General features: G+C 40.4%; 1 long non-coding RNA gene, 7 other non-coding genes and 3 pseudogenes across 9 annotated transcripts in view; all 11 read left to right on the forward strand.

Moving 5' to 3' along the window:
• Positions 1-26,180, forward strand: part of LOC103784048 (uncharacterized) — a 137,868-nt gene that overhangs the window by 101,820 nt on the left and 9,868 nt on the right. Inside the window, exons 36-49 of one of the 2 annotated variants that reach the window (XR_010109782.1) lie at positions 637-723; positions 1,987-2,071; positions 2,954-3,041; positions 3,878-3,964; positions 5,050-5,131; positions 6,031-6,117; positions 7,755-7,830; positions 10,088-10,160; positions 13,139-13,169; positions 13,740-13,799; positions 14,278-14,364; positions 15,320-19,045; positions 22,282-25,486; positions 25,786-25,849. This is a non-coding gene — a long non-coding RNA (uncharacterized LOC103784048). Of the gene's footprint in view, positions 1-636; positions 724-1,986; positions 2,072-2,953; positions 3,042-3,877; positions 3,965-5,049; positions 5,132-6,030; positions 6,118-7,754; positions 7,831-10,087; positions 19,046-22,281; positions 25,487-25,785; positions 25,850-26,180 lie in introns of both variants that reach the window. The other variant, XR_010109783.1, reaches the window with a different exon arrangement.
• Positions 166-237, forward strand: LOC112437054 (small nucleolar RNA SNORD113/SNORD114 family). Its single transcript, XR_003025724.1, has one exon. It is a non-coding gene; the product is annotated as a small nucleolar RNA SNORD113/SNORD114 family (small nucleolar RNA).
• LOC112437080 (small nucleolar RNA SNORD113/SNORD114 family) lies at positions 1,066-1,136 on the forward strand (annotated as a pseudogene).
• On the forward strand, positions 2,388-2,459 carry LOC112437058 (small nucleolar RNA SNORD113/SNORD114 family). The gene has a single exon (XR_003025728.1). It is a non-coding gene; the product is annotated as a small nucleolar RNA SNORD113/SNORD114 family (small nucleolar RNA).
• LOC112437053 (small nucleolar RNA SNORD113/SNORD114 family) lies at positions 3,381-3,452 on the forward strand. Its single transcript, XR_003025723.1, has one exon. It is a non-coding gene; the product is annotated as a small nucleolar RNA SNORD113/SNORD114 family (small nucleolar RNA).
• Positions 4,500-4,569, forward strand: LOC112437069 (small nucleolar RNA SNORD113/SNORD114 family; annotated as a pseudogene).
• On the forward strand, positions 5,467-5,538 carry LOC112437055 (small nucleolar RNA SNORD113/SNORD114 family). The gene has a single exon (XR_003025725.1). It is a non-coding gene; the product is annotated as a small nucleolar RNA SNORD113/SNORD114 family (small nucleolar RNA).
• Positions 6,428-6,497, forward strand: LOC112437065 (small nucleolar RNA SNORD113/SNORD114 family; annotated as a pseudogene).
• LOC112437076 (small nucleolar RNA SNORD113/SNORD114 family) lies at positions 8,184-8,255 on the forward strand. Its single transcript, XR_003025741.1, has one exon. It is a non-coding gene; the product is annotated as a small nucleolar RNA SNORD113/SNORD114 family (small nucleolar RNA).
• LOC112437068 (small nucleolar RNA SNORD113/SNORD114 family) lies at positions 9,492-9,566 on the forward strand. Its single transcript, XR_003025736.1, has one exon. It is a non-coding gene; the product is annotated as a small nucleolar RNA SNORD113/SNORD114 family (small nucleolar RNA).
• Positions 10,510-10,583, forward strand: LOC112437089 (small nucleolar RNA SNORD113/SNORD114 family). Its single transcript, XR_003025753.1, has one exon. It is a non-coding gene; the product is annotated as a small nucleolar RNA SNORD113/SNORD114 family (small nucleolar RNA).

Genomic DNA, 26,180 nt, shown 5'->3' on the forward strand with positions numbered 1-26,180 from the left:
GTAATGAAACAGATATATCGATGTTAGAATGATTCCATGTACAGATTGGGAATATCAAGACTCTTCTTGGAGCTCTTTGAATCAGACTCTTTAATGTTGTTATTAGTGAATTAGTAAATTAATCACAAAAATATAGGCATGAATTGAGAAAAGGAAGACCAATCCTGGGTCGATGATGACTACTGGTGGCGTGTGAGTCATAGACAATGAATACGTGTCTGGAACTCTGAGGTCCATCGTCCGTCACAATGGAAATGTATACATTCCTTCTGTTTAAAATGATGTTATAGACAGATTTCAGAAATATAGAATGTACTTATTTTTCTTGGGGGTTGTGTATTTTTATTCTATTTTTATAATTGGATCAATGAAAGTAATCAATAAGATATAAATAAAATGGCACATAGTTTAATAATAAAAATATCTGGTGAAGCAGGATATTCTATTTATATATTAAAAACAGTGAAGTCAAAAGATAAGTAATGGTATTATTTGTCATCTATTGGCTAATTACGGTATAGACATTATAAATTATAGATAATATGTGTGTTCTGGGTCAGAGGCAGGGTGAAAAGCCAGGATCAGTAGTAGGAATGTCTCATATTGTTATCATCTTCTCTGCTCTGTACACCTCAGAAGGGACATGCCTTTGCTGGTTTGAGGATTCCTCTGAGGTTGGGAGCTAAGTTTGCATCATGCTTAGAAAGGAGTGTGCAGACCTGTGTGAGTAATATTCAAAGTCTTTATCTTGCTTTGTGCATTTTGTTTAAGAGGATTCTATGAATTATAAAAAGGTGTAAAATATAATTAAAGATGGCCAACTCTATCCCAATAATAGATTTGGTGGGATATGAAGTATTATATTGATAATGCATATATGAAAAGCTGAGGATAATTAATAAAACAGGTATATTCGTGTTAGAATGATTCTGTATACATATTATTTAGACATATACAGCTCTCCATAGGGTTTCGTAAATCATAGGATTTACAATTATTAGTAATGAATTAATGAATTAATCAACAAATGAGGCAGAATTAAATTGAAAAACAGATGATCCATCCTGGATCGATGGTGACTGTTGATGGCATATGACTCACATATGATGAGTACGTATCTGGATTCTGAGGTCTGTCACAGAAGAAATCTGGCCTATTGCTTCAGTTTCAAATGATCCTATAGACAGAGTTCAGAAATATAGAACATAATTTTTTTTGGCATTTGTGTTTATGTATTTTCATTCTATTTTCATAACTGGTCAATGCAAGGCTCAATAAACACATACATAAATAGATACAGCTGAAAAAGTGGAAGCATTGGCCAAGTATAACAATATATGATAAGGCAAGAAGCACTCTTTTTTTTTTTTTTTTTTTTTTAGAAAAACGTTCTCTTCCTTCTTTCCTTTTTTTTTTTTTTTTTTTTTTGACAGAGTCTTGCTCTGTCCCCCAGGCTGGAGTACAGTGGCATGATCTTGGCTCACTGCAACCTCTGCCTCCTGGGTTCAAGTGATTCTCCTGCCCCCGCCTCCCAAGTAGCTGGGATTACAGGCGCCCTTCACCACACCTGCCAATTTTTTGTATTTTTAGTAGAGACGGGGTTTCACCATGTTGGCCAGGCTGGTCTCGAACTCCTGACCTCAAGTGATCCGCCTACCTCAGCCTTCCAAAGTGTTGGGATTACAAGTGTGAGCCACAGCATCCGGCCAGAAGCACTCTTAATATCTTTTGACACAGCAAAGTCCACAGAGATATAAATGGTATCTTCTGGTGACTTCTGTGGCTAATGATGGTATAGACAGTACAAATTATAGACAACATTCAATTTCTGGGTCAATGACAATTTCAGAATTATGCATTTCTTTAGATAAAATGAATATACTGCAAATAATGATTGTCGAAATGACTAATGATAGGTGACAAGAAAGGGTCAGTAGTGACAACATCTCACTTTTGTTATCCTCTTCTCTGCTCTGTATTCCCTAGAATGATTGCACTTTGCTGATTGAAGGATTCCTTAAGTCCATGTGCTCCACTTGCACCATTTTTAGGATGGAGCCTGGAGACCTATGTAAGTAATAGTGGAAGTCCTCACCTTGTTTTGGGTGGTTTGTTCAAGAGGGTTCAATGTATTATAAAAAGGTGTATATTATAATCAAAGATGAGCAATTGTATTTAAATAAGCATGGGCCTGATGTGAGGATTATATTGAAGATGTATACATGAGAAACTGAAGATAATTAATAAAATAAATATTCCTATATGTTAGGAATATCATGGCTATTCTTGTGGTTTTGTAAATTGTAGGGCCTAAAGTTATGGTTAGTGAATTAACAGATTAGTCAATAGACAAGGAGGAAACGAACCCAAAAATAGAAGATCAGTCCTGGATCGATGATGACTACTGGTGGCGTATGAGTCTTTTGCGATGAATACGTGTCTAGAACTCTGAGGTCCGTCACAAACAAAATCTAGCCTATTCTGTATGTTTGAAATTATTTTACAGACAGCTGTTCAGGAGTATAGAATGTATATGTTTTTGGTATTCATGTTTACATGTTTTGATTCTATTTTTATAATTGATCCATATGAGAATTAATAAACAAATACAAATAAAGATGAATAAATTCGAGCATTGTCCAATTATCAAACTAAGGGACAAGATAAGAAACACAATTAATGTATATGAAACAGTGACATCCACAGAGAAATAAACGGTACATTCCTGTGGCTTCTTTGGCTAATGATGGTATAGAGAGAATAAAGTATAGGTAATGTTCAACTTCTGGGTCAGTGACAGTTTCAAAATTATTCATTTTATTTTCAGAAAATGAATTAAATATAGTCCAAATAATGATTGCATGAATGACTAACTAATGATAGTTGAAAAGCAAATATCAATATTGAAAATGTCTCAATTTTGTCATTATCTTCTCTGGTCTGTATTCCTCAGAATGAACAACTTGTGCTGTGTTAAGGATTCCTCCATGATCACGCGCCCCATTTGTTCACCATGCTTGGGAAGGTGCATGCAGACCAATGTTAGTAATAGTCAAAATTCCTGTGTCGGTTTGTGTGGTTTGCTAAACAGGACTCAATGTATCATGAAACAGTGTATTATATAGTCAACGATGGTCAACTATGTCCCAGTGATATTTATGAGAGGGATCTGAAGTATTTATTGATAATGCATATATGAAAAACGGAGAAGAATTAATGAAACAGATATATCTGTGTTAGAATGATTCTGTATAAAGATAAGGAATATCAAGTCTGTTCTTAGTGTTTTGTGAATCACAGAGTGTAAAATTATTCCCAGTGAATTAATGAATAAATTTAAAGATAACATAGAAATGAATGCAGAAAAAGAGGGTCAACCCTGGATCGATGATGAGCACTGGTGGAGTATGAGTCACATACGATGAATACGTGTCTGGAACTCTGAGGTCCATCGCAGAAGTCAGTTTCCTCTGTTTCAAGTAACTCTGTAGATAGATGACAAGAATAGAGAATGAATTTCTTTGTTTATGAGTTTTTATTTTATAATTGGTTCAATGAAAGAATAAAACATATATGAATAAATAAATGAGTTATGCATTGTCCAATTATAAAAATGTGTGATGAGGTGTATTTAATACGTATTTAAATTGATGAAAGCCAAAAATAAATCTGACATACCTAACCTTTTTGGCCAATAATGAAGAGATAGTATAAATTATATGCTATTTTCGTGTTCTGGGTTAGTGGCAAGTTCAAAGTTGTTCATACTTCAAATAACGATTGCCTAAATGTTTAACTACAGATAGGTAAAAAGGAAAGATCAACAATGAGAAAAATCACATTTTTGTTATTATTTTCTCTGCTCTGCACTCATCAGAATGGACGTACTTGTGATGATTGAAAGATGCCTCCAAGGTCACATGCTCTGTTTGCACCATGCTTAGGAAGGAGCGTACAGACCAAAGTAAGTGATGGTCAAAGCTCTTGTCTTGGTTTGAGTGGTTTGTTTAAGAGGATTCAGTGTATTATAAAAACGTATAATACATTATAAAAATGTAATATATTGTAGGAATATATTATATATATTTCTATAATATAATGTAGTGTAAAATACATTATAGGAAGATATAATACATTATAAAAGAGGTAATACATTATAGGAATATAATATATTATAGTAATATCTTATATATAAAATATATATTATAGGAATATAATCTATATATAATATATTCCAATATATTATAGGAATGTAATCAAAGACGGCCAACTCTTTCCCAGTTAGAGGAGTGATATGAAGTACTATATTGAAAACGCATATATGAAAAATGGAGAACAATGAATGAAAATATATATCAACATTATAATGATTCTATGTAGGGATTAGGAATATCAAAGCTCTTGGATTTTTAAAAACCAAAGATTTTAAACTTATTATCAGTGAATTGAGTTGATTATTAGACAAAGTAAAAATGCATAGAGAAAAATAGGAAGAATCCTGGTTCAGTGGTGACTACTGGTGTCGTGTGAGTCATACAATGAATACATGTCTGGAACTCTGAGGCCCATCACAAAGTCAATTTCCTCTGTTTCACATGATTCTATAGGTAGATGTCAGGAATACAGACTCAGTTTGTTTTAGGTCTTTGTGTGTTATGCATTTATATTTTATTTTATAATTGGATCAGTGAGAGAATCAATACGCAAATATTTGAATAAATAAAGATGAATCAGGTTAAGCATTGTCCAATTATAAAAATATTTGATGAGGCAGCAAGCACTATTAATATGTACTGAAACAGTGATAGCCAAGGAAAAATGAATGATGCATGCCTGTGGCCTCTTGCGAGTGATAGTGTAGACAGTATAAACTATAGATAATGTTTAAGGTATGGGTCAGTGGCAAGTTTGAAATTGGTAATTTTCTTAAGAGAAAATGAAATACACTTCAAATAATGATTGCCTAAATGACTCATTAGATGAACGTGAATCATGAGCGAGAAAGTCCCATTGTATGCTCTGAACTCTTCTGTGCTTTGTGCTCTGCAGAATGGATGAATTGTGCACCTTGAAAAGTTCTTCCATGGTCACCTGAGGCATCTGCGTCATGATTAGGCTCCGGATGACTAATGTGAGTAATAGTTAACATTTTTTACTTCCTTCTGGTGCCATTTTAAGAGGACTCATTGTATTATAAAAAGTGTATGACATTATCAAAGATGTCCACCTGTATCCCAGTGAAAGATACGGAAATGATATGAAGCGTTGTATTGATAATGCATATATAAAAACCTGAGGATAGTTAATTAAGAGGTGTATCAATGTTGGAATAATTCAGTATACAAATTAGGAATATTAAAGTTATTCTCAGGATTTTTTTGAACCATAAAGTCTTAAAATTGCTATTAGTGAATTAACAAATCAATCCATAGGGTAGAAATGAATAGAGAAAGAGATGAACAATCCTGGATCGATGATGACTGCTGGTGGCGTATGAGTCATATGCGATGAATACGTGTCTAGAACTCTGAGGTCCATCACAGAAGAAATCTAGCTCATTTTCTGTGTTTGATATAATCCTTTAGACAGGCATCAGGAATATTAGATGAGTTTGGTTTTAGTCTTTGTATTTACATGTTTTAATTCTATTTTTGTAATTGGCCAATATAAAAACCAATAAACAAATGTATAAATAAAGATGAGTAAGGTTAATCATTGTCCAGTTGTAAAAAATATTTGGTGAGGCAAGAAACACTATTAATATGTATTGAAAATAGTGAAGTCTGAAGAGAAGTACATGTACATGTCTGTCACCTCTTTGGCTATGGTGATATAGACAGGATAATTATAGACAATGTTCAAATTCTTGGTTAACTGTAAGCTTGAAATTGTTCATTTTTTAAAGAGGAAATGAAAGAAGTTTACTCCAAATAATGATAGCTTAGATGACTAACTAATGATAGGTGAAAAGCAAGGATTGATAGTTAAAATGCCTCTCTTTTGTTATTATCTTCTTTGCTCTGTACTTAGAATGGACGTACTTGTTCTGATTTGAGGACTTCTTCATGGTCACGTGTTCTGTTTGCACCATGCTTAGGAAGGAGCATGTGTACCAATGTGAGTGACAGTCAGATTTCTTGCATTTCTTTGGGTGGTTTATTTAAGAGGACTCAATGTACTGTGAATAAACATGTAATATAATCAAAGATGGTGAATTTTATCTAGTGAGGGATATTGGAGTCAAAAGAAGTATTATATTGATAATTCACATATGAAAAACAGGATAACTCATGAAACATTAATATAGGAATTATTTGGGATATCTTTTTGGGTTTTGTGAGTCACAAGGTTTAAAGTTATTATTAGTAAATTAATGAATTAATCAACAGACAATGTAGAAAATAACAGAGAAAAGAAGGGCCAATCCTGGATCGATGATGACTGCTGGTAGCATGAGTCATATACAGTGAATACATGTCTGGAACTCTGAGGTCTGTCTCAAAAGATATCTAGTCTATTTCCTGTTTCAAATGATCCTACAGACAGATGGCAAAAAATAGAATGTATATGTGTTTGGTTTTCATGTTTATGAATTTTTATTTTACATTTATGATTGGCTCAATGAGAGAATCAATTAATAAATATACAAATAAAGATGAATAAGGGCTGGGCATGGTGGCTCACACCTGTAATCTCAGCACTTTGGGAGGCCAACACGGGTAGATCACTTGAGGACAGGAGATCGAGACCTACCTGGCCAACGTGACGAAACCCTATCTCTACTAAAAATACAAAAATTAGCCAGGCATGGCAGCATGTGCCTCTAATCCGAGGACTTGGGTGGCTGAGGCACATGGATTGTTTGAACCCGGGTTTCAAAAATTGCTTGAACCTGGGAGGCTGCAGTGATCCGAGATCACGTCACTGCAGCTTGGGCAACAGAGCAAGATTCTGTGTCAAAAAGAAAAAAATAAAAAGGATAAGATTAAGCATTGTCCAACTATAAAAATATGTGGAAAGACAAAAAACACTATTAATACATACTGAAATTGGTAACAACTAAAGAGAAATCTTGCATACCTGTTACCTCTTTGAATGAGACAGACAGTATAAATTTTGACCATATTCAAGTTCTGGGTCAGGGACAGTTCCAAAGTTCTTTATTTTCCCTTCCTTTCTTCCTTCCTTCCTTTCTTTCTTTCCTTTCTTTCTTTCTTTTTCTCTCTCTCTCTTTCTTTCTTTCTTTCCTTTCTTTCTCTCTCTTTCTTTCTCTCTCTTCTTTCTTTCCTTCCTTCCTTCCTTCCTTCCTTCTTTCTTTTTGAGATGGAGTCTCGCTCTATCACTTAGGGTGGAGTACAATGCCACGATCTCAGCTCGCCGCAACCTCTGCCTCATGGGTTCAAGCAATTCTTGTGCCTCAGCCTCCCTAATAGCTGGGATTGCAGACGCGTGCCATCATGCCTGGCTAGTTTTTGTATTTTTAGTAGAGATGGGGTTTCTCCATGTTTCCCAGACTGGTCTTGAACTCTTGACCTCAAGTGATCCACCTGCCTCTGCCTCCCAACATGCTGGGATTACAGGCATGAGCCACCACATCTGGCCAGTTATAAAAAAATGAAGTATACCTCAAATTAATGAACATACAAATGAGTATAAATGTTTACACATTTATTAATTTGAGGTATATTTGAAAAGCAAGGATCAATGGAGAGAAGGTCTCATTTTTGTTGTCATCTCTTCTGCTCTGTACTCAGAATGGAAGCACAGAAGCTGGTTTTCACTAGTCAAGAGCTGTATGGTCCATCTCTGTGCTAGAAGCTGGAGACCAATGTGAGTAATAGTCAAAGTTCTTGTCTCATCTTGGGTGTTTTGTTTAAAGGTTTATAGTGCATTAACAAAAAATATGAAATATAATCCAATAAGGCCATGAGTAGCCCAGGGATAAATATGGAATGGATGTGGAATGTTACACTGAGGGATGCTTGTATGAAAAGCATGTCCTGTATTATTAAGAAAGGTAATAATGAGGGGATATGGTATTGTGAGGATGAGTGTATATACAAATTAGAGATATCAAGGCTCCTCTTGGGGTTTTGTGAGTGATAGTGTTTAAAAGTTATTAATGGTGAATCAATGAAGTAATAAATAATGTAACAATGAATGAAGAGCACCAGAGCTAATCCTGGACCAATCATGACTACTGGTATTGGATGGGTCTTCGTCAGTGAATGCCTGTCTGGAACTCTGAGGTCCATCAGAAAAGAAATATAGTGTTTTCCCTCTTTTGGAAGTGATCCTATAGACAGACGTCAGGAATATGCAAGGGTCTTGTTTTTGCTCTTTGTGAGCACGAGTTTTCAATCTATTATTATAATTCAATCAATGAAGGAACCACTAAACAAATATACAAATAAAGTATGTTGGATGCGACTAAGCGTTCTCTAACTGTGAAAATAATTTGTGAGGCAAGAAAAGCTATGATATGGCCAGGCATGGTGGCTCACACCCATAATCCCAGCACTTTGGGAGGCCAAGGTGGGTGGATCACCTGAAGTCAGGAGTTCGAGACCAGCCTGGGCAACATGGTAAAACCCCATCTGTACTAAAAATACAAAATTAGCTGGGCGTGGCGGCGTATGCCTGTGATCCCAGCTACTTGGGAGGCTGAGGCAGGAGAATCACATGAACCTGGGAGACGGAGGTGGCGGTAAGCCAAGATCACACCACTGCACTTCAACCTGGGCAATAGAGTGAGAAGAAAATCTATGATATATATTGAAAACACCAATACCATTAGGAAATAAGTGGTATGAGGTTGTTATTTATTTAGTTAGGGATGTTATAGACAGTGGTAAATAATAATGAATGTTTATGCTTTGTGTCAGTGGTGTGACTGATACTGTCTATGTAGAGTAAATAAAATATATGTTATCTCAAATAACCTATGTGACTGAATCAGTGGAAGATAGAATGCAAAGAGTAATGCAGATAATGTCTTAATTTTTTCTGATCATCTCTTGTGCTCTGTACTCCTCAAAATAAACATACTCTGGCTGATTTTATCATTCTTTTTTAATGGTAAGATCCATGGTTGCGTCTATGTGTTATATGGTGTGTGGAGACCAATGTGAGTGACAGTCAACATTCTTGGTTTCAGTGTTTTTTAAAAAAGATATTCGTAGTATTATTAAGAAGTGTTAAATACAATCATTGAAGGTAAACTTTGGCCCATTTGTAAAAATAGGATTAATATAAAGCATTATGTTGATTAATGTATATATATAAAACATTGAATTTAACTAATGAAAACATTGAATTTAATTAATGAAAGAGGTGTATTGCTGTGAGTAATATTGACATAGACAGATATAAGAGCTATTTAAGGATTTTACTCACAAGTTTTTGTGACTCTTAGGTAATTATTGTTAGTGAACTGATAAATTAATCAATAAAAACACGTAGACACGAATTAAGAAAAGGAGGTCCAAGCTTGAGCAAGCGATGACAGCCGGTGGTGTGTGAGTCATGGAGGATGAATACTAAGTGCCTGGAACTCTGAGGTTCAATATAATAGAAATCTAATCTATTCCTCTGTTGAAAAAAATCCTTTAGATAGATGTTAGTGATATCAAGGCTGTTTGCTTCCAATTTTACAGTTCATGGATTGTGATTGTGTTAATATAAATGAAATGAAAGAATCAAACAAAGATTTGAATGATTAAACATGAAGAGAGAGAGAGGCATATTCTAATTGTTAACATATGTGGCAAGGAAAGAAATACTATTAATTAATTTGGAATGGATAATAAATGGGCCAGTGGTTTTTAACTCTCTGGCTAAGAATCATAGAGCCACTGATAGAGCAATAGCACTGATTATTAGTTATCAATGGCTATGTGATTTTTAGGTCAATTCTCAGGTCAACTGGGTCAATTGTAAGTTCAATATTTATTTTATTAAGGGGGAAATAAGCAAATATTAACAAATCAATAAATACCAACTGACAGAGTAAATGGAAGGTAGAATGAAAAAATTAATGGATAGAAAGTCTCAAATTTTGTCTTCTGCTCTTCCTTGTAATCCTCAGAACAGTCACTCCCTGCACTGATTCTGCCATGACCACTTGCTCTATGGTTGTTTTAAGGAACCTACAGACAAATGTGAGTAATCGTCAAAGTTCTTGTCTTGGTTTGGGCCATTTAAGAGTGGTCAATGCATTATTAATAAGTAGAAAATATAATTAAAGAAGACTAACCATGGCCCCAAAATGAACATGGGGTTGATATGAAACATTTTGTTGAGTAATGCATGTTTGAAACAATCAGGTCAGTTCAAGAAACATGTCTAATTTCTGAAGGAACTGCTCTACAGATAGACAACAGGGTTATCACAGCTCTTGTCCTATTTTTTTTCTGATTCATATCTATTTCTTTATTATAAAGTAGTAAATTAATAAATAAATGAAATAGACAAAGTCTAAATGAAAAAAATGATTGATGGTCTGTGGCCTGGCCCAGAGATGATGACTCGTGGGTATGAGTCAAGGATGATGAGTAATAGGAGTCAGGAAGTTTAAGCTCCAATATAAAAGAAATCTAGCCTATTGATCAGTTGGAAATGATCCTGTAGACAGTAGTTAAAAATATTCAGTTATCGGCTGGGCACAGTGGCTCACACCTGTAATCCCAGCACTTTGGGAGGCCGAGGTGGGCAGATCACAAAGTTAGGAGTTTAAGACCAGCCTGACCAACACAGTGAAACCCCATCTCTACTAAAAATATACAAATTAGCCGGGTGTGGTGGCAAGTGCCTGTAATCCCAGCTACTTGGGAGGCTGAGGCAGGAGAATTGCTTAAACCCAGGAAGTTGAGGTTGCAGTGAGTCGAGATTGCGCCACTGAATTCCAGCCTGGGCAACAGAGTGAGACCCTGTCTCAAAAAAAAAAACAAAAAAAAACCCCCAAAAAATCAGTTACCCAATTCTTGTGCTTTTGTAATTCACGGATAATGAATTAATGCATGAAGAACTCAAGTAAAAGAAATAAGTGAATAAAAACATGGCCACACCTGGACCAACTATAACATGTGTAATGAAGCAAGTCACAGTACTGATCTATTGCTCAGGGAGTGAGAATTGTGTCAGATTTTTAATCTCTCAGAATGAGAAACATGTAGACAAATGTATGAGCTGTCCATGTTTATATTGAGTTGTCTTTGGTTTCCTGGTTGTCTTATCCTTAACTAGGGATGTTGTTTATGTAAATAAAAAGCTATTTTTAAAGAGGGCCAGTGACAAGAATTTGTTCTATAACAAGAGCTATTGTGCTCACTAAATTCCATTACAAAGTGACATCATCTGTTATTTCTTTGGTAATGATCAACTATGCATATGCTACGATGATCCATGCTGTAGTTTAGATCATGTGTAAGGATACTGATTTTATCTTAATAATGAACAAATGCATAAGTTAATAATAATCAATTAGCTAAAAAGGATAAAGCAAGGGCCAGTAGCAAACATGTCTGGAAATGATGGTTGTGATGTAACTGGGTCCGGAGAGTGTATTCTTCTTAAGGCAAGTATTTTGGCTCTTACAAGTGTTTGCATAATTAGGCTATACATAGACGCACAGTGTCAGACACGTTCTGGGTTTCTGAGGGTTTACATATTGTTCTGTTTCTTTACAAAGAATGAATAATTCGCCAAATTGGTTTGTGAATGAGTGAATGAAGTGATAGCAAGCACTGTTCATTGGTATGAAATTGCTCTGAAACAAGTATTTAGATGAATCTAATTGTGCATATGGGAGGGCCAAAGATTTAGGTTGTTGAGTGCATGGGTGGAGGCATTGAAGCTCACGTGTTTTGTAGAGAACTCTCATTCTTGATTCAGGTGTTGGATTCAAAGGCATCCATTTATTTTATTTAAGTTCTGGGGTACATGTGCAGGATGTGCATGTTTGTTACATCGGTAAACATGTGTCATGGTGGTTTGCTGCACCTATCAACTCATCACCTAGGTATTAAGCCTGGCATGCATTAGCAGTTTTTCCTGATGCTCTCCCCACCCTCCCCTGACAGGCGCCAGCGTGTATTGTTCCCCTCCTGTGTCCATGTGTTCTCATTGTTCAGCTCCCACTTATAAGTGAGAACATGCGGTGTTTTGTTTTCTGTTCCTGCATTAGTTTGCTGAGGATAATGGCTTCCAGCTTCATCCATGTCCCTGCAAAGCACATGCTCTCATCCCTTTAATGGCTGCATAGTATTCCATAGTGTATATGTATCACATTTTCCTTATCCAGTATTTGGGTTGATTCCATGTCTTTGCTATTGCGAGTAGTGCTGCAATGAACATACGTGTGCATGTATCTTTATAATAGAATGATTTCTATTCCTTTGGGTTATATATCCAGTAATGGAATTGCTGGGTCAAATGGTATTTCTGCTTCTAAATCTTTGAGGAATCACTACACTGTCTTCCATAATGGTTGAACTAATTTATATTCCCACCAACAGTGTAAAATCATTCTTATTTCTCTTTAACTTCATCAGCATCTGTTTTTTCTTGACTTTTTAATAATCACCATTCTGACTGGTATGAGATGGTGTCTCACTGTGGTTTTGATTTGTATTTCTCTGATGATCAGTGATGTTGAGCCTTTTTTCTTGTTTGTTGGCTGCATGTATGTCTTCTTTTGAGAAGTGTCTGTTCATGTCCTTTGCCCATTTTTTAATGGGGTTGTTGGTTTTTTTCTTGTGAATTTGCTTAAGTTCCTTGTAGATTCTGGATATTAGACCTTTGTCAGATGGATAGATTGCAAAAATTTTCTCCCATTCTGTAGATTGTCTCTTCACTCTGATGATAGTTTCTTTTGCTGTGCAGAAACTCATTAGTTTAATTAGATTCCACATGTCAATTTTTGCTTTTGTTGCAATTGCAAAGGCATCCATTTTAAACGCAAAATTAATAATTGAATTAATGTGACAAAAAAGAGGGCTTTCTGGCCAGTTGTAAAAAGAGCATGACCCAATTATAAAAATTAATCTAAACTTGCTCTCCTTTCATTTATTAGAATATTAGAGCACAGTCAAAATTTAGGATGTTTCATTCTTTTTACCATTTGCATTCTACCCTCCAGAATGGATTATCATTGGTGAAGATCTTAGCTGGTAAGTTTCTGGGAAAAAGGCTATAGACCTATACAAATAATGCCCAAAGTTCTTGTCCTTGGGTGGGGTGTTTACTCAGAGGTATTCATTGTATTATAAAATAATGCATAAATGACTACATCTATATACAGAATTAAAAAAGAACAGGGATGAGAGTGTGTTACACACCAATAATTAGAATGAGTCCAATCAGAACATCTGTGGAATTATATATTTTTAACATCCCAAAACACTGAGTTTTATGAATAAATTAATAAATCAGGAATGTTCCTTCTTTCGGTAAGTATTATATAGACAAAGAATAGTAATAGTCAACGTTTTTGCTCTGGGAGAATGGTGAGTTCAAGTTTGTCTTGTTAAGAGAAACAAATAAATAATTTCACAAATTTATCAATACCTAATTATAAATAGCTAAGCAAATTAATGGGGGAAACATGGATCAATTGAAAGAATTTTTGATATTTTCACTCCCTTTTTGTAAGGGATATTCCTGCATATTTTGTGTATACATTTTTAAAGGTATAAAAGAATACATGTTTATTTTTCCTTTTTTTCATCATCTGCTTTCAGTTCCATAGAAGGAACACACTTATCACTACAATGATTCTGTAATGATGAAGACCTTTATGGGTCAGTGTGAGTAATGATCCAAGTTCTTGTCATTGCTGGGATGGTCCATTTAGGGTATTTAGTGTATGATAAAATAATACGTAATATAATCATTGAAGGCTACAGAAGAACCAATGATAAGATTGTAGTATAAATCAAGGTTCATGATGACTACTGTTTTGCACAACAGAAGCCCTTTTTAAAAGAAGAGCTCTACATTTTTAGCTCTGTGGGTATGGAATATGGAGTCAGATGTATGTAACTCTCACAGTTTTTATGTTGGGTGGTTCATTTAAGGGTATTCCTGATATTGTTAAAATGGATAATATGTTAATTAATAAGATGGAGCTCCATTCACGAACCAGAGATAACAATGTGGCATAAATCATTGTTTGTGATCAATTTCTACGATGGTTACTTCATGTTTACTAAGTCGAAACCTAAATCTAGGTCTTTTCAGTTGGTAATTTCCTCTTTCATTTGGTAATATCATCTACAGGATGGGTAGACCAGAGCTGATTAAATTATTCTCCCATTGATGAGGAACTTTACCTTATCCCTCAGAGTAAGGAGAATGTCATATAATGTAAGTAATAAAGTTCTTGAGTTGGGTTGTTGGTTCATGATTTCTACTGTCATTTAAAAAGATAATTAAATTTTAAAAGGTCATACATAGGCCTATGATGAGAATGTGTTATGGACCGAAATTAATCCAATTTAGCACAAATGAAGTGTAAGAAAAAAAACTTAGCTTTTCCATTCATTTTCAATAGTTAAATGTCACATTGTATGTTTGTCTCATTGATTATTTAAAGACTCTTCTCTTGATAAAGGCTGTTACTCATTTATGGAGTCAGTATTCTAGTTGTTGAGTAGGATGGTGGTTCAAGTTTGTTCATTTGATATCTAAAAGTTGTTCAAATTAAATGTAGAGGGGCCATGTCTGGACCAATGATGTGAATGGAATGCATCTGAATAAAAATTATGATCAATCAGTTTTGGAACAACTGAGGTCCACTGCAAAATGAAGAACTAATATGTAAACCTTTGTGGGAATAATGTCAGGAAAGTTTGAGAATCTAGTTCTGGAGCTTGACAGGGTTCACAGGTACTGATTTTATATGATTAGCAGATCCACTTGTGTGGATCAACACACAGTATATTCATGAGTAAAGAAAAAGAGGTTAAGACATGGACCAATTCTGAGGGCATGTTGTAAAGCAAGGAATATAATTAATTCAATTCTGAAATACCTTGGTCCATCAAGAAAAAAAAACATATTAAATTTGTCACCACTTTGGGTAAGAAGCATCTGGATAGAAGTACTTAATAGTCAATGTTCTGTTCTTAGTTTGCTGTGGGTTCCCAGATGTTTGATTCATTAAGACAAAAAAATTAAAATTAAACAAACAAATACGTGTATAACTAAATAAATGGGTGCCAAGTATGAACCAATGATAAGGGTACTTCATTATTTTCTATATCTGCTTTGTAACCCCACAGAACAGAGGTAACTTGGCTGTTTTAATAATTATTTAAAGGATGAAGATCCTGACTGTTACCCATGTGGCAAGGAGAGTGTAGAACAGGGTGAGTCAGATTAAGTTTTTATTCTTGGTTTAGCCTTTTGTTAGAGATGATGATTAATTATTATTTGAAAAGAAGAAATGACTTTATGCAGTCATAAAATCCAAGAAGACCATGCCTGAACCAGTGATAAGAATGAATCCTGCCAAGTGTCATGGTTAATTCATTTTGCAAAACGAGATCCATTTAAAAAGAGGTTTGGTTTGCTATCTCTTAGATTAAGGAGATTATAGGCAGATTCTAGCCTTGGTCAAAGATCTTGTTTTTGGGTTAGTTGTGGTTCTCTTGAGTTTTGTTATTTTATTAAAAATAATAAATAGTTAAACAAGTACAAAGCATTTATGCTAGTAAAATTACAATGGCCACTCATGACCAATTTGGAGATTATATCATGAAACAAGGATTTGTTTAACTTGGGTTAACTGTTTTATCACTGTTTGAGGAGGTCATGGAAAGATTTAAATGATAGTCAATTTCTCCCCCTCTTTCTTGGGAGTAGATTCTTTGTTGTTGACTTTGTTTTTGAAAATGAGTGACTGACTAAATTAATGAACGACAAAAACACTAGAATGGACAAGAATATTCAAATGATGACATTTCATGAAGCAAGAATTATGATCAACACAATTCTGCTTCTCTGAAATCCATTTAACAGAAAAGAGTCAATCTGTTTTCTCTGTGTATAATGAGGTCAGAAACAGGTGTTAAAATATTCAGTGTTCTTGTTTTTGTATTTTGGTGGGTTCATGGGGTTGATTATTATGATTAAGGAAATAAGTATATGAAAAAGTAAATTACAAGAGGGTAAATCATGAACCAGTGATTAAAATGTGTTTTGAAACAAAGATTATAGGTATTTCAGTTCTGCATTGTGGACTTTTATGAAACGAAACCTTAATCTTTTGTATCTTTATTTTAATAGTACATAGTACCATTCTGCATATACTATGGATATATTTTAGACATTTTCTCATGCTACTTACATTGAGTTTTTTTCACTATCTGAGTTATAAATTCTAGTGAATTGATTTATTTGGAGGTGGTGGTAGGAAACCCCTATGCCCCATATTTTAAAATTTTCTGGCAGCTGATATCTAAGAGAGTACTAAAATGACTAATATTAAGGTATTAATTTCAGCTCAACAAGTATTGATGCTAATTCTTGTCAGACCCCATACGAGGAGTGAAATTTATATATGAATTTAGTCTAGTTCCACTCATTGAGTAGCTCTGTGAGATTAGATGGAGACCCACTTACAAATGCAGCAATTCAATAGAATAGGGCAGGTAGATGGGTTCTCTGTGAGACTAGAGGGAGACCCACTTATACATGCAGCAATTTGATAAAATAGGACAGGTAGATGGGCTTTCTAGAAGCACAGAAGGTATGCCTTCAGCTCAATCTTAGTGTCAGTTGAGTTGTGGAAGAGCTGACTCCTGAGCCAGTGACAGACTCATTAGTCCATAGCTCCACAAAGCTGGGGACCACACTCCTCTCCTTCACTGCTCTGCCCCTTGTGCCTTACATGGACAGCACATGCAATAAGCATCTGTTGAATGAATAGGTGAATACATGGTGAATAAAAGAATGGAGGAGTGAAGCAGTATATGAACAAATGAGTCTTTGAGTAGACAAAGGAATGAAAAAATGAAGTAATGAAAATGGGAAGGAGTACACGAATGAGTGAATGGATCAATGATAGGTCCATGAGTGACTGAATCAGTGACAAGTGGATAAATGCATGGTGAGTTAATGAGTGGGTGAGTTCATGTGTAAGTAAAAATGTCACAAAGTGAATGAGTGGATGATGAATGACTAAGTCATTGAGCGAATGAGTGGAAGATTAATAGGTCAAGTAGTCAAGAAATGAAAGACAAACATGTAAATTGATGAGTGAATCAATGGGTCCATGAATTCTTGAATGAATTTATGAATTAACAGATAAATGAAAGTCAATCAGTAATGAGAAAATAAATGAATAGATGAGTCTATGTATGAATCAATCAATGAGTTAATGACTCAATGAAGAACCAAATGAATGAATTAATCTAGGAATTAGTGAGTTTACTAATGAATAAATCAAAGAAAGAGGAAACAACCAAATAAATTAACTGGATAAATAAGTCAGTGAATGAAACAAATTATGAGCGAATAGACAGACAAAGGGATGGATAATTGATGGATATATTACAGCTAGTGAATAAAAGAGTGAATTAGTGAGTGAGCAAATGAGTCAGTGAATGAGTATGTAATCAAGGAATAAATTAGCTCTGGGAATGAGTAAGTGAATAAGTGAATGAGTCAATAAATTAGTGAATTAGTCACTTATTGAAGCATAAGGCAGCGAGTGAATGAACTCACACTGGGACTCTTTCCCTGACTGTTCAACAGAGAGTAGTCATGCCCCAGCTTCACACCACAGCATAAATAACTCAATCAGAGCACCCACCCTACGCTATCGTGGGCGTTTGTTTACATGTCATCACTAAACTGATGTGCCGCAGGGGCCAGGAACTGGGTCAGATTATTCTCTGTATCCCTGGTGCCTGCCCAGCTCTGAGCCTCGGAAGAGCACAGTAAATTGTTGCTGAATGAATGAACGATAGCTAAAAATACATTTGCTTTTTTGGAACCAGGATGGCCCATCTGAGAATGGCTTGGGAGCTGTTCTTTGGGGAGGTGTGCTGTGTGTCAGATGGTTTGTGGCATCCTCCTACGCAAGTCCAGATTCTGCCTTGAATCCAGCTTACTGTGTCCAGTGCCAGACAGTGAGACAGGATACTGGCAGTTCGGACTGCCCTGGACATTGCCCCATCCTTGGGCAATGCTGGCGTGGCATGGTGAAATGAAAGCCCTAGGTCTTCCCGAAAGCTGCCCTTGCCTCTGCCAAGACAGGAGATCAGAAATAACCCGGTCTTGTTTTTATGCCTCCAGCGAGTGGGCCCACTCCATGCCTTTCCAAGCAACCACATTCCTCCTTGCTGTAGTTGTGGGACACTGGGTTGAAGCACCCCTTGACCTTTATCTGGTAGATGAGAATAACAATCCCTGTCTGGCTGGGTGGATGTGCTGCTTTACAGGAGATTATTTAATACATGTTACATAGGTAGCATGGTACCTGGGAAGAAAGAGATGTCTCAGAAATGTTACATGCCAGTTTTCATCATCCCCACCTAACGTAGTTATATTTGATTATTTCAAATGCATTAATTTAAAAGCTCTCAAATGGATGTGATACTCAAATTCCCCTCTTCCAGAAGATTGGAGAGTTCAACTGAGTTCTAGGAAGAACACCAGTCTGGATGGTATTCTGGGCCAGTCCAGACCTTCAAGATGGCATGGCACACCCTTCTACCCGGGAACAGACAACCAGAAAAATGTAATTGGCAATACCCACGCTCTATGTAGGACACATACACAAGACCCACCCTTCACCTCTCTACCCTTCCCTCCCTTCCTTCATTCAACACCTAGGTATTCAGGGCCCACTGTATGCCTCACACTGACCATTTCTTGTCTTCTCTTGTCTTGGCTGGCTCCTGACCCTGGATTTCATCTCTCACTGGTGTTCTCACGTCCTTCGTTTGAACTTGGCGATTGGTTCTTGGTCATCTGGTGTGGATACTGCCCTCTCCTTCGTGAGGACTTGATTTGGGCTTCCTACTTCAGAGCACGTCAGGTAGACTCCCCCTTCTTAGTTTGGGGTATTGGGACCCCTATTCTGACTCTTCCAGATCAGCCGTTTTCCATCTGGGTGAGCTCCAGCCCCTTATAAGAGGAGCTTAGGCTGTGTTGGTGTCAGGGAGACCTCTGAATGCTGGGGTTGGGCAGCAACGTCAGCACAGAAGGCTTCGGACTAGACTCTGAGGTTTGCTTGGTGCCTGGAAGCTGATCTAGGAGAGAGGAGTTAGGTTGTCACTGCCCCCCGTCCACAGAATTCCTTGGATAATGAGGCAAAACAACCTCAGAGCATTCAGCAACTTACAATTAATTTAGTTTTCCCATCCCTCCCACTGTTTACTCACCTGTGCTGGGCCTGACACAAATGTCACCCCCTCTCCTATCTTCACAGCCCCCTGCCCTCTCCTGTAGCTTCCTTTCCACAGTCCTCTGTTCACACCTGCCCTTTCTCACTCCTCCGTACTCATGCCAGAACCCACATCACATTGTCTGCTATGAGCTGCCAATTTATCCCAAAGGGCTATGAGCTTCTTGAGGACAGGTGTTCTTTTTATGTCATTATAGCCCACAGAAGGTCTAGACATCAGGAAATGTTAGGTGAATTAGGTGTTCATCCAGTCATTCATTTATGCAAAAGGCATCAGGCCCTTTCTGTGTGCTACAAGCTGGGTGGTAGAAGTAAGTAACCTATCTTACAAGAAGTAAGAGAGACACCACCTCTGCTCTTATAGAGCTCCAAGTCTTGGGTGAGAGATTTTAAGCAAATGTTTCTGGCAAAAGAACTTAATTACATCGTGATAAGTGCTATGAAGCCATGGCTCTAGGGACTGTCATTCACTTGGCCAGCTGGGTTGGTCCAGATGCTCACAGGAAGTTCCCCTTGCTTCTCTCCTTGGCTTTGAGGAGAGCCTGAGAGAAGGACAGGACTCTAGCCATGGTCAGAGATGGCCAGTGGCGTTGGCCCTCTGGGGTCAGGTCTGTGGGGTGTTTGGACATCTAGGAGGAAAGAGGAATGACTGGACCTGGGGGTTTGTGCTTGGCTGTTACTTGAGTTCTGCTTGATAATGACCTGGGCGGTTGTGAGCCGTCAAACCCTGCCCTTCACTCAAGCACCTCACCTGTTAACAAAGTCTCTGCTGAGTGTCAGGGTTTGGTCTTCCCTGGTCAACTTCCAAGTATTTCTCTCAGATATTTTGCCAAATGACAAACTAAAGGTAGACTGGAATATGAGTTGACCTTTTCTTTTTCTTCCACTGCATTTCATTCTGAGTTTCTTAAAGTGGTTGCCTGAGAAACAGTGATATCCTGCAGGCAGCCGGGCCACTGGGCATGTGCTGTTCCAGGCATCATCCCAGCTGCCTCCTCCTTCTGCCTTTGCTGTTCAGTCTCCACCAAAGCACCCATCTCTCCTCTGTAGCACCTCCAGTGAGCTCGCAGGTCCCTTTTCTCATCTGCACCACCATGCCACCCAGGCTTCCCTCATCTTGGGCTGGTCTTTCTGCTCCCACCTCCACTCTGTTCTCTTCCTGGGCGGTGGAGTTAGAGCAGTCTTTCTAGAATGCATGACCCAGAGTCCCTGCTCCTGAGAGCCCGCTCATGGCTCCCACAGGCCCCAGGATGGAGGCCCAGTTCCTTCCCTCCTGCCACGCCTCCCACTACATGCCCCCTGCCCTTGTGTGCTGCCTGGCAGAGCCTCCCTGGGTCTCCAGGCGTGTGTGTCTCTATGCCTTTGTCCCTGATCCCCTCCCTGTGGTCACCCTCCCACTGCTCCATAGATGCAAGACTTCTCTTGCTTCCCTCCCCAAGGTGGGCTATGTTGCCCCACACTCTGAACTGTTACAAGGCCATGAACTTGACCTTCATTCATAACATCTGTTGCTTGGTCATGATTTGTTTAGGTGTCTGCTTCCACAACCAGACCTTCAGCTCCCTGGGTATAGGTGCTCTGTCCTGGGCACCTCAGACTCCCCCACTGTCCAGTACAGAACCCAGTGCAGAGGAGCTGATCATTAAGAACGTTAGTTGAATTGAAGGAATGAGTGGATGCACAAAAGGATAGTTGTATGGTCATACTGGGGCACAAATTATATCCCTGGCAGAGAACTGGGGTCCCTGGCATGGCGGAATAGCACCTCCTTCTCCAGCCAACTCCACTTTGCCTTCCACCTGCGACTCATTAAGAGATATGTAACCTTAATCCTTGAAATTGCCTGGGACGGAGCATGTTTTCACTCAATGGCATGAACATGGGGATTTTTTTTCCTTTCTTAAATAAATCTCACTCCCCCAGGAAGCTTGGACAGGATGTGGGCAATCGAACTAGCTCTTGAAACTGAACGTTTTGCAAAAGGCCCCTTTCGAAATTTGAAACCCTGTGGCCACCGGCCAGAGCTGAGTCTGGCTTGTGGGGGTCGCGGGGGCCTCCTCAAAGAAGGGAAGGGAAGGGAAGATTGAAAATAAACCTAGGCTGATGGTTTGTGAGACAGAATTCCGAGGTCTGGTTTTGCTTCTCTGATGAAACTTGAGTGAGCTTGGCTATCCTCTTTAGCTCTTCTTTCGAACCTTTGGCCGAAGGCTCCAACCCTCCCAAAGGCAGAAGGGAGCTTAATTTGTCCTGAAATGGATGGGACAAGTGTGCAGGCACTAGGTGGGATGGGAGCTTTATCCCAGTTTGGGAGGAGAGGGAACTCAGGGCCAGGGCCAGCGATTGTACAGTCCCACTCAGAGGACGGAGTGGCTGGAGGCTGACCCTTCTCCCAGGGAGCAGGCGCTGGGTGGACCCTGACACTGGGGAGAATGAAAGGAAAATTGTATCATGCCTGTTGTGTGCCAGGCAGAGCTAGCAGTTCCCCTTTCATCCGGGCAATTTCCCGGGCGAGTGATGTCAGTTCCTCATTGTGCAGACAAGGAAACTGAGACCCGGGGCCCATCCCATCCATGATCAGGGCCCAGGCAGTTCCGACTCAATGTTCAGTGCTCTCTGCAGGCATCCGGGCACTTGCCATGCAGAGCAGTGACCAAGGATCACAGATGCAGTGGGCCGGGGGGGATGGCAGAAAACAAAGGGTTAGGGTGCCCGGATGCCAGGTTCTCAGTGCTGGTGTCCGCACAACTGGCTATCCCTATGCCCCTGCTGTCCTCAGTGGGTGGACACTGGACCTGGACTGACCCCTGGGACAGGAGGATTCAAGGTGTCTTGTTCTCTTTTGATTTCTTTTATCTTTTCTCTGCCAGGAAAGATACTGATCTCTGTTCTTGGTTAAGTTCCAAGAACCATCTAAGTTTCGTGCCCCTCAGCTGTAAAAGGGAAGTACATTTCATTTGTTTATTCTGTAAAACTCTCGGTGTGTGCCATGGCCATGAACTGATGATGAGCACATGTGTGCGGCCCCTGCCCCCGTGGAGCGCGTGCATGGTCCTCCAGCCAGAGACCACGCTGGGAGAAATCAAGGGTTCACTCCTGGTCGGAGGTGAGCATCTGCCTCTGCATGCAGGAAGGCATCTCATGAAACCCCAAAGGCCTGGCAGCCCCTGCACATGGAAGGAGTCACTCTCCTCCATGTGGGGTGAGCCACGCTGGCCTTGTGGCATTCACATGTTCCCTCCACCTGCTTCTCCAGCCTGAAGGGGACCTCAGTGTCCTCTGATGACCTTCTTGAAGAGAGATATTTCCTTCCTTCATTGGAGGCTTTAGACGGAGCCAGTGACAGCTCAGCTCTGGCTGTTTCCCATCTGTGAAATGGGAAGAGGGAGGATGGCGCGAGTTCCTTGCCCTCACCAAACTGGCCGCTAGAGAGAGGAAAGATGTTTCCATTCTGATCCCCACTCACCTCCACCCCATCCTTCCAGGCTCCTGATCCTCATTGTAATTTTGGAGCTATTTGGTGATATTTTCTTTGTCCTTGGATCCGAGGCTTCTCCTACCAACTCATTGTTTTTTCAACGTGACAAAATAAAAGCCCTGGGCTGGGCGCGGTGGCTCACGCCTGTAATCCCAGCACTTTGGGAGGCCGAGGCAGGTGGATGACGAGGTCAGGAGTTCAAGACCAGCCTGACCAACATGGTGAAACCCCGTCTCTACTAAAAATACAAAAAATTAGCTGAGCGTGGTGGCACGCGCCTGTAATCCCAGCTACTCAGGAGGCTGAGGCAGGAGAATCGCTTGAACCTGGGAGCCGGAGGTTGCAGTGAGTCGAGATCATGCACTCCAGCCTGGGCAACAAGAGTGAGACTCCATCTAAAAAAAAAAAAAAGAAAAAGAAAAAGACAGCCCTGCTCCTGCAGCAGGGGCCGAACCCCATCCCTGACAGATGTTTCTGGTATCAGCAACAGCTGGTGACCCCGGCCAGCCCCTTGCCAGCCAGGGCTGCTGGCGGCTGCCCAGAGGGGAGAAAGGCCCTCCTGGGCACACACGGTCCTGCTGCGGGCTCCCTTGCCTCAGCTGCCCACCCCCCAACCAATTGCTGCTGGGCTCCTGGCTTCATTTATTGATGGACTCTCCTGTGGGGTTCTCCGGGCAACCCCAAGCCAGAGTTCAGAACTTCATAAGGGGCTGCTTAACTGACTCCCTCTGTCGCAGGGTTCCCCTGTCCTCCTCTGCGACCCTGGCCCCTGGCCCACTCATTTGCGCACAGCTGTGCTATACATTCCGTTTGCATCACACCCCACCCCCTGCTCCCTGCAAAACCCCACTGCTCTGCAGGCCACAAATCCAAAGATTGGGTGCTCATCAGAGTTGGAGAAGCCATATTGGAGGGGAGGGGTCCCAAATGTAGCAGCAATCCCTTTAAAGCCATGGAGTTGGGTCCCAAGGGCCACCCGGGGCCCTCTGGTCCCCTGCTGCTGCATTAAAGGTCTCCTGGCTTCTCCTCCCAGGCTTCCTCCTTGCCATCCTTTCTCGGGGACTGTGGCTTGGTCATGATGTGTGGCCTGGGTTTGGATTTGTATTGTGAGGAAGAGGAGACAGAGTGGGGTGTGTCACAAAGGCTGAGGTGAGCAGGAAATCAAGCCTTGCTAGTTGGTTTTCTGGAGTGGAATTGAGCCTTAAGAAATGAGATTTCTGAGGGCCAGGTGTGGTGGCTCATGCCTGTAATCCCGGTGCTTTGGGAGACCCAGGTGGGAGGATAGCTTGAGGCCGAGAGACCAGCCTGGGTAACATAGCAAGACCCAGTCTCTACAAAAAATAAAAAGATGAGCTGGGTGTGTTGGTGCACGCCTATGGTCCCAGCTACTCAGGAGTCTGAGGTGGGAGGATCTCCGGGGTCCTTGGGATGCCCCCCTACCCCCACATCTAGCGTGGCTTTGTGCCACTGCACTCCAGCCTGGGTGATAGAGCAAGGTCCTATCTCTAAAAAAAGAAGAAAGAAAAAAAAAATGAGGCTTGTGAGCTGGAAACAAGGGAAGCAGAGGTGCTTCAAGTTCCCCAGCGCAACCCTGCAGGACCCCCCAGGGAGCTGTCCCTCCTTCCCTGCTTCCCTGACATGGGTGGCGTCTATGCTGCCACACTGGCCACTTTGCTGAAGCCTGCCAGTGTTGCCGGGGCGGGGGGGGGGGGGGGGCGGTGCCACTTGCCTTCTTTACAGAGAAGGAAACTGAGGCTTAGATGAGTGCAGACAGCCCAAGCCTGTGTCAAGTCTGGGGCGCATCTCACATCCCCACACCTGCCTCCAGTACTGCTCACCGCACCCGGGACACACAGGTAGGGGTTTGAAGCAGAAGCTGGCAGCGGCTCTGTCTGCAGAGGCTGGTTGCCTTGTCTCGCATCTGTGGGCTTGGGTCAGGGCCTCTTTCACGTGAAGGTTTCCATCCCGAGAGCACTGCAGCACATGTTCATGGTTTGCTCATCAGGACGAAAGAACTTACAAAACTTTCCTGGCCAAGTTAACCAACTTGGTGATTTTTCATAAAGCCCCGCAGCAAAGCATCTGGAAAGCTCCTTTCCTGCTCCTGACAGTCACCCCGAACAGCATGTTTCCAAATCCACAGAACATATGGGCTGCAGAGCTCAGAGCCTTGCTCCTGGCCCAGCCAACAGGATGCTGTCTTCTTTCCCTGGCGTGGGTACAGGGGCCACTCTCAGCTGCCTGGGCTTGCCCCCAACCCTAGAGCCTTGCCTTTGGTACCCACTCGCTTGCCTCCAAATTCCTGCGTCCATGACCTCAGGGACAGCCCCCCTTGGTGCTCATCTGTTATTAATACCAGCCCATTTTTTTCCCAGCAAGGAAAGCCTGGCTGAGTCAGTTCCTGGGCCAAGATTGGTATGGAAGGAACTCTACTGATATGAGCAAGGCAGTGAATATGCAAAGCACAGCTCCTAAATCCAGGATCAGGTCATAGCCAGTGGCTATCAGAGCCTCAGATGGAAGAGCCAGCGGGAAGCCCCCGGCCCACCTGGCTGTATGGGACATTGACCCGGCACAGGGAGAAGACCCAGGGGGATGTAAGTTAGTTACTCTTCTAGCTCTGGGTTGGAGGCTGGGCTTATGCATGGGCACTGAATCCTTAAAAAGTTAAATGAAGATACTAAAATAGAGCCACTCATGGACTCATGTTGATTGGTGTCAGAATAAAGACTATAATCAGTCCAATTCTGTGTATATCTCAGTTTGAGGACAATGATAGTAATAATAACAATATAGCAATAACTTGACTGGTCTAAACCTCAATGCATTGCTCTACTTGGCCAAACCTATATACCCCCCTTCCCCCATGTTCCTTTATCTCAATGAATGGCCTCAGTAATCCTGAAACCAAGGTCGGCTGCATCTTCTTCCTCCCTGCACCCTCCAGGAGCAATCCATCAGTAAGTCCTATCAGCGCGACACTGTGAATGCCTCTCCTCCTCGCTTCCTTCCAGTTGCCCCTGCCTGATCACAGGCCTCATTCTCCCTCTCTGGCCCAATTGGATGCCCTCTGCTTGCTTGCGTCGTCTCTGACTGTATCCTGTGGGTGACATGCATGCATACCCGGCACCACTTAAACCCCCCATGGGCTCCAGGGGCCCAACTTGTGGTGCACCAAGCCACTCTATCCCCTTGGCCCTGTGTCCCTTCCTTTTCCTCTCTTGCTCCACCCTTACTTGTAATTCCTCAGTTCACACCTCCATCATGTCTGTCAGTCTCAAGATCTCCTAG

The sequence above is a fragment of the Pan paniscus genome, chromosome 15, assembly GCF_029289425.2.
Source record: "Pan paniscus chromosome 15, NHGRI_mPanPan1-v2.0_pri, whole genome shotgun sequence".
NCBI lineage: Eukaryota > Metazoa > Chordata > Mammalia > Primates > Hominidae > Pan > Pan paniscus.